We start from the raw sequence: 10,763 nt of genomic DNA on the forward strand, positions 1-10,763 counted from the left end.
TTGTTTGGAGTTCTAAATAAGTGTATTTTTATTTTTTTGAATTAAAAAGTGTTTGGGTTAATTTTTTGAATTTTAATGAAAAAATGTGTATTAAAAAATTATATAAATTAGTGTGTAGGAGAAAATTATAATTGGGAGTTGTATAGCTGTAATTTTTGACTTTTAGTGAATAGTGATAACTTTTTAAATAAATTTTTGACTTTTTGACTTTTTGGTAACTTCCCAAACTTGGCCTAAATGTTTTATATGATGTGGGATTCCTATAGAATTCATACGGTGTGAGTTTTAAGTGATTATTTAATATTTTCGGAATATGACCCGTAATATTTTATGAAGTTTTGATTGGTTGAGAGAAATATGAACCCACAATTTATGTAGAGGTTGGGAGAATAATTTAAAACTAAATAATTAGTGATTTACTTGAAATATGATTATTTAGTGTTCTGAAATTATTAAATAATTTTCCGTAAGTCTTATATCTATATGAGACTTTTAATATAATATATAGTAAAATATTTAGATTTCTTAACATTTTCTAAAAATTAAATTAAATTAAATAAATACTAAATAAATGAAAATATTTAATTAGTGTGATTTGAGATCAAAAAATGTGTTGACATGTGGAGGAATTTCATACGCATATTGAAAGAAAAAAATAACATAATTTTATATTTTTTGAGTTATAATTAAAAAAATATTTTAATTAAACATAAAACATAATTTAACATCTCATTAATTATAATTAAAAAAAATATTATAATTAAATGAAAAAAACAACATAATTGAGAGCCGTGGATTTGGGTTTTGTGGTTGTGATAGATGGAAGTGGGGGATTGGGAGGTTTGATGTTGAAGTGAAAGGTGAGGAGAGGATAGTTTTAATGATGGTACACATATTATGGCGTGTACTTATTTTATGTGTTCCTTGCATTGGAAAAATTATTTGGTGTACTCTTCACCAATGACTAGTATTGTTTTGTCCGATTATTTTTTAATTGATTCATCACAAAAATCACAAAATTATAAACAATATGAGCTTGTTCAGTTTGTATTTGAAAATATAATTTTTGAGAATAAAATTTTAAAATTTTGTTTGATTTAAATTTTTTGAAAATAAATTGTAAAATTACTTTCTTTCTCTTACACATTAATGAGGGGCATTTCTCTAAATAAGCTAAAATAATAAATCAATTCCCAAACTAAGCCAGTTTTGAAAGAATTCCCAAAATAAGCTAACTCGCGGTTTACCATCGCGATTTCAACATATTTGCACCTATCTCGGGTGAAAGTTGGTAAATCTTAAATTCGTGGTTACAAAAAACGCTTTTGATTAAGAAATCGCGGTTACAAAACGTGATTTTAATTTTTTTTTTTTTCTTCTGAACTCGCTCTTCTGAACCACGATTTTATCCAAAAAAAAATTTCTTCTGAACTCGCTGTTCCTAACCACGATTTTATGAAAAAAAAAATTTCTTCTGAAATCGTGGTTGTGAACCACGATTTCAATACTGATTTGCCAACCACGCTTGGACCAACTGATGCCTAATGTAAAGTAAACACAGTTGGTCTAATAAAGTTATTTCATAAATAATAAAAAATTTCTAACAAACAAATTTCTAAAAATAAAAATAAAAATAAAATTTTAAAAATTTACGCTACCTTAGTGTTTAGGGATAAAATTTATTTTTTTTTTCTAAAATAAAAATAAATAAATTTTAATAATTAAACCCTAAACCCTAAAATAAAAAAAATAAAATTTATCTGTAAACACTAAGGTAGCGTTTGGTAACGTTTACGTTTTTTGTTTATATTTATGAAAATTTTATAAACTAGTTTTTATTTATTTTTAGAAAAACATAAATTACAAACGAGTTTGGTTTGAACAAAATGTTTAAAAAATTTTATAAAATAATTATTGAAAGAAAATAATTATTTGAAAATTTTATCCCTAAACAATTATTTATCCCTAAACAAATAATTGAAAGAAAATTTTATAAAACAATTATTGTTTAAAAAAATTTTATAAAATTTAATTGAAAAAAAAAATTATTTGAAAAAAAAAATTAATTGGGAAAAAAAATATTTGAAAAAAAAAATTAATAGAAAAAATAATTAATTGAAAAAAATAATTGAAAAAAAAATTATTTGGTCTTAATTTCAAATAATTGAAAAAAAATAAGACCAAATAATTGAAATTAAGACCAAATAATTTTTTTCAATTAATTTTTGTTTCTATTAGTTTTTTTTTTCAATTAATCTTTTTTTTCAATTAAATTTTTTTGAAATATTTTTTTTCCCAATTAAGTTTTTTTTCAAATAATTATTTTTTCAATATTTTAGGCTTGAACAAACATATTTTTTATTTTACGTTTTTAAAATTTTTTAAACATTTTAAAACTAAACGCATTTAAATTTTATAAATTTTTTTAAACATTTTGTTCAAACCAAACTCGTTTGTAATTTATGTTTTTCTAAAAATAAATAAAAACTAGTTTATAAAATTTTTATAAATATAAACAAAAAACTTAAACATTACCAAACGCTACCTTAGTGTTTACAGATAAATTTTATTTTTTTTTATTTTAGGGTTTAGCGTTTAATTCTTAAAATTTATTTATTTTTATTTTAGTAAAATAAAAAAAATAAATTTTATCCCTAAACACTAAGGTAGCTTAAATTTTTAGAATTTTATTTTTATTTTTATTTTAGAAATTTATTTGTTAGATTTTTTTTTTTTATGAAATAACTTTATTAGACCAACTGTGTTTACTTTACTTTAGGCATCAGTTGGTCCAAGCGTGGTTGGGAAATCAGTATTGAAATCGTGGTTCACAACCATGATTTCAGCGGAAAAAATTTGTGGTCTAAAAGCATGATTCGAAACAGCGAATTTCGAAGAAATTTTTTTTTTCATAAAATCGTGGTTAAGAACAGCGAGTTCAGAAGAAAATTTTTTTTGGATAAAATCGTGGTTCAAAACAGCGAGTTTAGAAGAAAAAAAAATTAATTAAAATTGCGTTTTGTAACCGCGATTTCTTAATCAAAAATGCTTTTTGTAACCACGAATTTAAGATTTATCAAGTTTCACGTGAGATAGGTGCAAATATGTTGAAATCGCGATTGTAAATCGCAAGTTAGCTTATTTTGGAAATTCTTTCAAAACTAGGCTTAGTTTGGGAATTGATTTATTATTTTAGCTTATTTAGGGAAATGCCCCCATTAATGAATCACTTTTTTTTTTCTCATCTCTCCTTTTGAATTGTTTTTTCTCTCATACACATTTACTCAATTCTAACAAAATATCAAATCATCTCAAACTCTCAAACTTCAAAATTACTTTTACAATATACAACCAAACAAATCAAAAAAAAATTCTAAACTTTTTCTCCAAATTTTTTTTTGAAAATTTATCTCCAAACACACCATATCTCTTTCATCAATGCATCATGTCGCAAGACTACCAAATAACTTGTCCATGCATTGGATTGGATTGTAATCTATAACGGCCAATTTGTTTGGATGAGATTATTAGTATCATGAGATTAAGTGGGAAGATAATTAATGTCTACATTAAATTAGATGTGTAAAATAAATTGTATTTGTTTGTGCATTATTATAATAGTGTTAATTGATTTTGATTAAATTAATGATATTACAAAAAAATTCTCATTATATAAAAATGTGGCTTTAATATTTTGGGGAACTACATGCGGATGGGTGAAGGGGAAAGAAATTGCCAATGCATAGGGGTACAAGTATGTCTATGATGGGGTGTAAATGAAAGACTGTAGGCCTCTAATGTGTTGGTAATTCTTTTTTCCTTTTCCCATCTATAATTCCCTTTAATATTTTGTGTATATTGAAGAGACAATAAGGTTATTTTACCTCCAAACATCCAATCTTATAGGTTTGAATTAGCAAGCCTATGTCACCTTCTTGGAGGGATTTCATAATTCTACAAGACTCTTGATCAAATGGGAGCATTTCAAAATAAGCATGTTGTTTTTAAGTTGCATCCCACTATTAATCTAATCCCGTCATTCGTCTATGAAAACAAAAAAGACCTAAGAAAAATGTTAAGAATTTCATATGTATATTAAAAATTATAAATAAATTGTGGTTCTATATTTATATCATTATTGCGTAAAAAATTTGATAAATCTTTTATTTTTTTCTTGGGAGCCGTCAGCATTGCTCTATTTATAAGCACAAGTGAGGGTATGGTAGTGATTACAGGCATGGTAAAAGATTAGTGTCATAAAAGATAATGGGTAGGATTAGATTTTGAGAGTCATCTAATTAATGTTAAAGAGTTAATAATCACATTGGATTTATCATTTTATTTTTCATAATTATATTAGTTGAAGGCTTACTTGATCCACAATTATTGTATCCGCGTTCTATGTATTAATAATTTTTTCAGGTTTTAACCAGTCAACGGACTAATACAGACTGAATTTATTTAAAAAAATTAAAATCACATCTCACCCGTAAGTCCAAATCTTATAAATCAAAATCAAACTAAATCGGGTTACAAGCGAGGTCCGTATTGTCATGTCACCCTCATGATCGATAGTGGGACCCATGCTTTCAAGACTAAGATCCAGCCCCTTTGAAAAGCAAAGAGTGCAAGATGATGCTCATCGATTTTGCTTTCATACCCTAAAAAAGAAAGAGGCGGAACCAAAAGTAGAGGAGGAAAACTTCTTCCAAGATCTATTCAGATCAAAAACAAATACAAGATAGTCGAATGCATTTTATAAGGGTATAGATGGTGCCGCCTAGTGAGCGGCGAAGGAAAATGACAGGGCTTTTTTCGTAGTAATAGTGGATGGGTCTCATGAGATCTATGCTTGCTGTCGGAATCAAATGAAGGTCGAAAGACCATTCGATTCATTAAGGGGCATAGATTTAGACCTATTTGTTCTATCAATCAACAAAGGCGGGGGAACATTAGATTTATTGTAATAACCCGGCCCTCGTACATGCTTTCTGGTATGCTTTTAGTCCCTTATTCTGTGCATTTATATGCCTATTGAGAAATTTCGTATGAAATTAAGTTTGATTAAGTGGATCCTATGAATATAGGTTCATATGTGTTGAACAAGAAAAGTATCTGTCACAACTAGAATGTTCGAATCAGAAATTGGAAGCCTTAGGGGCTTAATTATCTGAAATTGATTTTATATATGTGTTCAGCATAATTTTTAGGTAATAATAAACGTTTCTGTGAAATTTCAATTTGAGATGATTAAACGAATGATTTTTGTCCTATTCACTTTTATGTATATCTATATATCCTTGCTCTTTAAACACTTGTTTTGAGGAAGTTCATTTCGTAAATATCACCTGGGGAGAGAATAAAAGAATAAGAGAAGAAGGAAAAGGGGAAGTTCAACAAGAAAGGAGAATTGGGATGAAATTAGGAGGGTTTTGGAGATTCTTGAAGCTCAAGGTATGTAGAATTTATTTTACTTAACTCCTCTTTGATGTGGTAAGAATTTCTTGGGTAATCATGCAAGTTAGTGTGTGTATGTATGTGTATTATTTGTAAAAGTGAAGAGCTATTCTCATCATTTAGTTAATGGTGTTAATTTGAACTATGTAAAGGAAATCACACCTTATTGTTGATTCTCCATGCTTGATTACAATTAGGAGTGAGATGAATATATCTATGTATTTAGATCATGTAAGAAGCAAGTTTTGTTTATGGGTTTGTGAAGTAAAGATCTAGTTCACATCTAGATTGTTATGTGTTTGTACCTCCTAATTACATGATTTTTGAACCATGTGTTTAGCAATCAAAGGGTTTATTTTGAGCCTTGTTAATGCTCATCAAGAATGGGATTTGGTATGAATTTCGGACTATCAAACAGGGGCCTGGCCGCACGTGCGGAGGCCATGGCCGCACGTGCGGAGAAGAGGGAAAAAAATAGGTTTCCATTCTGCTTTTGGGCTCTCGAGCGGTCGGGTTCTTCCGCTCGAGCGGCCAAAGTAGGCGCACGAGCGGCCACCCTTGTTTCAGCTTATGCTGAGTAACTTTGAATAAGCATATCTTTTGCATCCGGACTCTGTTTTGAGTGATTCTTGAGCCTAAAATCAAGCCCCGGAAGTCTAGTTTCCAATGGTGGTGGTCCCACCCCCAAATTCTAAGTACAGAAATAGTTATGCCTAATTTAGTGACTACTATTCACTTTCTGTTTACCGGTTTGTACCGTTTCTTCGTCTGGACCATTTTTCTATCGATTCCTCCTATCTCTATGGCATGGATTATAACTTATTGAAGTATAATGATCTTGGTACAACCATGGCTAATTGATTAAGTGGTCAAAGAAAATAAGTAAAGGATCGATTATTATCTCATATTATATGTTGTGCATTGTGCTTGTAGATCGAGACAAGGGCATCGTCCCATTACTACCTGGAGCCGATCACTGTGAGTAATAGTACTACAAATGTATATTATTTACCATTAATAATTATTGTTATTAACATTTTGTTCTCCTTGAGCAATTATGTTAACATGTGTGTTGATTGGGAATTGATGTGAACATTGAAAGCTTTAGCACACATCGATATGATTCTGAAACCATTCTGCATTTCAACTACGGTTAACGGTTATCGGTAATGCGTTATAACCTATAATTACCTATGTTTTCGCATAAGAACTGCATACAAGTTATTCTTGTGACATAGATATCTACCTAAAAGGGGAAACATAATTGGATAATTGGATAGAATCATGGATAGTACTATAGTAGTGCGGTTGCTTACTGTTAAAAGACATTGTTAATGTTCTGTTATCTGTAAATTAACCTTATTGACTCCTAGTGAACAAAAGGAACCATGATGCTTGTGTACCCCGAATCATTTTGTTTGCCAATGATGAAGCAAGACTGTTATGAGGTAAATTGTTCTATTCCTATTGAACGCACTACAATGACACACGTCTTCTATCAAAAGTGTTATTAAAATTCTAATATACGCGAGACGATTATGTCCATTTGTAATAAATCATGAGGTGATTTATATACACTATAGTGTGACGATATTCTCATGAATTTCGAAGTTATTCTGTTCTGTTTATTCGTTCTGTTATGTAATCTGTTTTGTTAATTCGTTCCTTTTATGATATGACATGATGAGACCTATTGATTTCTGGTATGAAACAAAGTGCTGTACGGAACTAAGTGCTACACTTAAGTGGGAGCCACCTCTAGAATCCGTGCGAGCCACCTCTTGAGTCCATACATGTATTTCTGGGCCAATGGTCGTTCTGATATTTCTAGGCCAATGGTCTTTCTGATATTTCTAGGCCTATGGCCGTTCTGTATCTGTTCGGCCCATGGCCGTTCTGTACATTACTGGGCTTAAAGCCACTCTGTTAAGAAAACTAGACCCATGACTGTTCTAGAAGTAATTACAGAATGTAGTTAATCGTATGCCTCTGCAGTTATAAGATTTATTATTCAAGTTAAACATTACATTATTTATATAGTATTATTCACTAAGTTCCGCTCATTCTGTATTTTGTCTGTTTCTGTAGGTAATCAACCGGGAGACCAGTCCTAACCCTTAAGGCTCGTCTCTCTCCTGTCAACCTTGGTGTGTCCAGGCACTTAGCTGAAGCCCATGCATTTTGTAAAGTATTGTTAGGTTTTTGGCTTATGCTTTGGTTTTCTTTCATTAATATTTTGCTATACGCCCAATTGTGGGGCTGAGTCAAAGTATATGTGTATATTTTCTGTATATTATTTACCTAATGTGATGTTGTGATCCTGGCATAATAGTGGTAGCTCAATGGAATAGATTTTTGTTATTAGGTGCTTCCGTTCAGGCCCCATATGTTACATATATTGGTTTTTGTCTGTTTCTGAAGTGGACATGCCCAAAACTTTTAGGGGCGGTTTTGGGGTGTGACATTTATATTATTAAGTTCTATACATTTATTTTTTCTTTTTTAATAATTCATATGATCAAATTAATTAAGAGGGACTTACATATAGGTCGTAATAAGTGAACTTATTATCTAATAAATCCTGTGAGAATTAATAGCGCTTTTCATCAAACACTATTAAAAAAAGTCTTGTTAATTTTCAGTTACAATTTAAAATTTTTGTCACAAAAAATGTCACTAATTATAAGTTTTAGCGACAGTATAAAAAAATTGTCACAAGAAAACCTCACTAATTTTTAACTTTCAGCGACAATTTAAAAAATTCGTCACAAAAAAACGTCACTAATTATAATTTTTAGCAACAATTTATAAAAATCATGACAAAAAAGTCACTAATTATCAAATTTTAGCGACATGTGCAAAAAATCGTCAGAAAAAATTATTTTTTGCAACAATTTTATTAAGACTTATTTTCAATAGGATTTGATGGGAATTAAGTTAAACTATTATAACCTATTAGTAGTTTACCAATTAATTTAATACTATTGAAACAATCAAATTAAAGTATAAATTCACCAAATTAACAAATTATGACAATGTTATATGTAAAAGGGAAGAGTTAGGAAGACATCACCAGTCACTGTCAAATTTAATTTTAACAAATTATGTTTTGTGTATTTTTTTAAAGTACAATTTACATGGATAATATGAGCAGTCAAATGTTGTTTTTTTAATAAAAGAAAAATTGAAACAGTATTGATTTTAATGGATTAAAATTGAATTTAACAGCGTTATTTTTTTTTTTGGATAATATTATTATTTATTTTTTTTGGTGAAACACCAACAAATTCCAAAACTGTTTAGTCCTCCCTTTTTTCTTATGAACCCAAAAGTCCTATTAAAGTGAAAATTACATAAAAGGGGAAATTATTCAATACTCCCGAAACATCACGTAGCCATACTCCAAACCAATCACCAATTACTGAGCCTCATGTTGTTCCCCTATACCTAACATAAATTGTGGGCTCTTACGCCTCTCCACTAATCAAAATCTCATGGAGCACCACGTGTCCATACTCTAGGAGTACTGAAAAATTTACCTACATAAAAAGATAGTCACTTACATGTTTGGGTTTAATTTTTTAGGAATAAAAGTGAATTTCTCAAAATGTAAAATTACACATTTGGTCAATTTACACTATAAAAGTTTTCGATTTTCCCTTATTCTAAAACAAATCCCACATTACGAACAAAAACCTAACACTCTAATATAATGCTCCAATAATGTAACACACTAAAAAAGTCTTTGGTGTACTTTTCCAAACGTAACAACATAATACTCAAAAAAAAACTCTTTGGTGTACTTTTTCCAGATATAACGGTCCAATGTAAAAATAAAAAATTAAAAATTAAAAAAAAAATCCTTAGTATACATTTCTCAAACATAACATTTCAATCAGTATAATCCCAAACATAACATTCCAATGTAATATACTCCAATGTAATAGATGTATTTTTTCAAACGTGATACTCACAGTTTGAAATTATACATTTGTTCAAAACTTACTAAGGAATATTTTTACTCCTTTTAGAATGGTGTGAAGAATCTCACATTCTTTTTTTTTTTTTTTTTTGTTACATTGGAGTATTACATTTAGAAAAAAAATACACTAAGATTTTTTTTTGAGGGGGGGTTACATTGGAGTGTTATATTTGAAAAAAGTATACCAAAGAGTTTTTTTGTGTGTTACATTAAAGTGTTACACTAAATTTTTTTTTTGAAGTATTATATTAAAGTGTTACATTTGGAAAAAGTACATTAAAGAGTTTTTTTGTGTGTTACATTAAAGTGTTACACTAAGAAATTTTTTTGAAGTATTATATTAAAATATTACATTTGAAAAAAGTACATTAAAGAGTTTTTTTGTGTTACATTAGAATGTTACACTAAAAAAATTTTGTGTGTTATATTAGAGTGTTACACTAAGGAGTTTTTTTAAGATTATTATATTAGAGTGTTACACCTAGAAAAAATATATTAAGAAGTTTTTTTGTGTGTTATATTAGAGTGTTATATTAAAGAGTTTTTGTGTCTGTTACATTAGAGTGCTACATTAAGGAATTTTTTAAGATTATTATATTAGAGTGTTACACTTGGAAAAAATATACTAAGAAATTTTTTTGTGTATTACATTAGAGTGTTATACTAAATAGTTTTTGTGTCTGTTACATTAGAGTGTTACATTAAGGAATTTTTTAAGATTATTATATTAGAATGTTACATTTGAGAAAAATACACTAAGAAGTGTTTTTGTTTGTTATATTAGAGTGTTACATTAATAAGTTTTTTTGGAGTGGATAGTAGAGTGTTACGTTTGAAAAAAATACACTAAGGAATTTTTTTGTGTGTTACATTAGAGTATTACAATAAGAAATTTTTTTATGTGTTATATTAAAATGTTACATTAAAAAAAAAAAATGGAGTGTTACGTTTGAGAAAAGTACAGTAAGAAGTTTTTTTATTTTGTTACATTAGGGTATTACACAGTTTTTTTTTTTTTTTTTGAGTGTTACATTTGAGAGTTACGTTGGAGTATTACAGTTTGAAATTATACATTTAGCCAAAACTTACAAAGTAATTCTTGTACTTTTTTTAGAATGTTTGAAGAATCTCATATTTTAAGTCATTTTTATATTCCTTTTGAAATGGTTTCTAAATAAAAAAGATTTTTATATAAAAATTCATCCCAAATTTGATTCTCATATATTGTGTACCTTACCTTTCTAGCACAAAAGAAAAAAAGATAAGGAACATAATAGAAATAAGGAAAAAATCGTAAATTTAATTTTTAAATAATATATTAAAT

The 10,763-nt window shown here is 28.4% G+C and overlaps 1 long non-coding RNA gene across 1 annotated transcript; it reads left to right on the top strand.

Annotated features, from left to right (window-relative positions):
- The first annotated feature begins 4,145 nt into the window (after nucleotides 1–4,145).
- On the top strand, nucleotides 4,146–7,830 carry LOC145792757 (uncharacterized). Its single transcript, XR_014332607.1, has 2 exons — nucleotides 4,146–6,905; nucleotides 7,546–7,830. It is a non-coding gene; the product is annotated as an uncharacterized LOC145792757 (long non-coding RNA).
- The last annotated feature ends 2,933 nt before the right edge of the window (nucleotides 7,831–10,763 follow it).

Source organism: Camellia sinensis, chromosome 6 (genome assembly GCF_055761805.1).
Source record: "Camellia sinensis isolate YWXY chromosome 6, ASM5576180v1, whole genome shotgun sequence".
Classification (NCBI taxonomy): domain Eukaryota; kingdom Viridiplantae; phylum Streptophyta; class Magnoliopsida; order Ericales; family Theaceae; genus Camellia; species Camellia sinensis.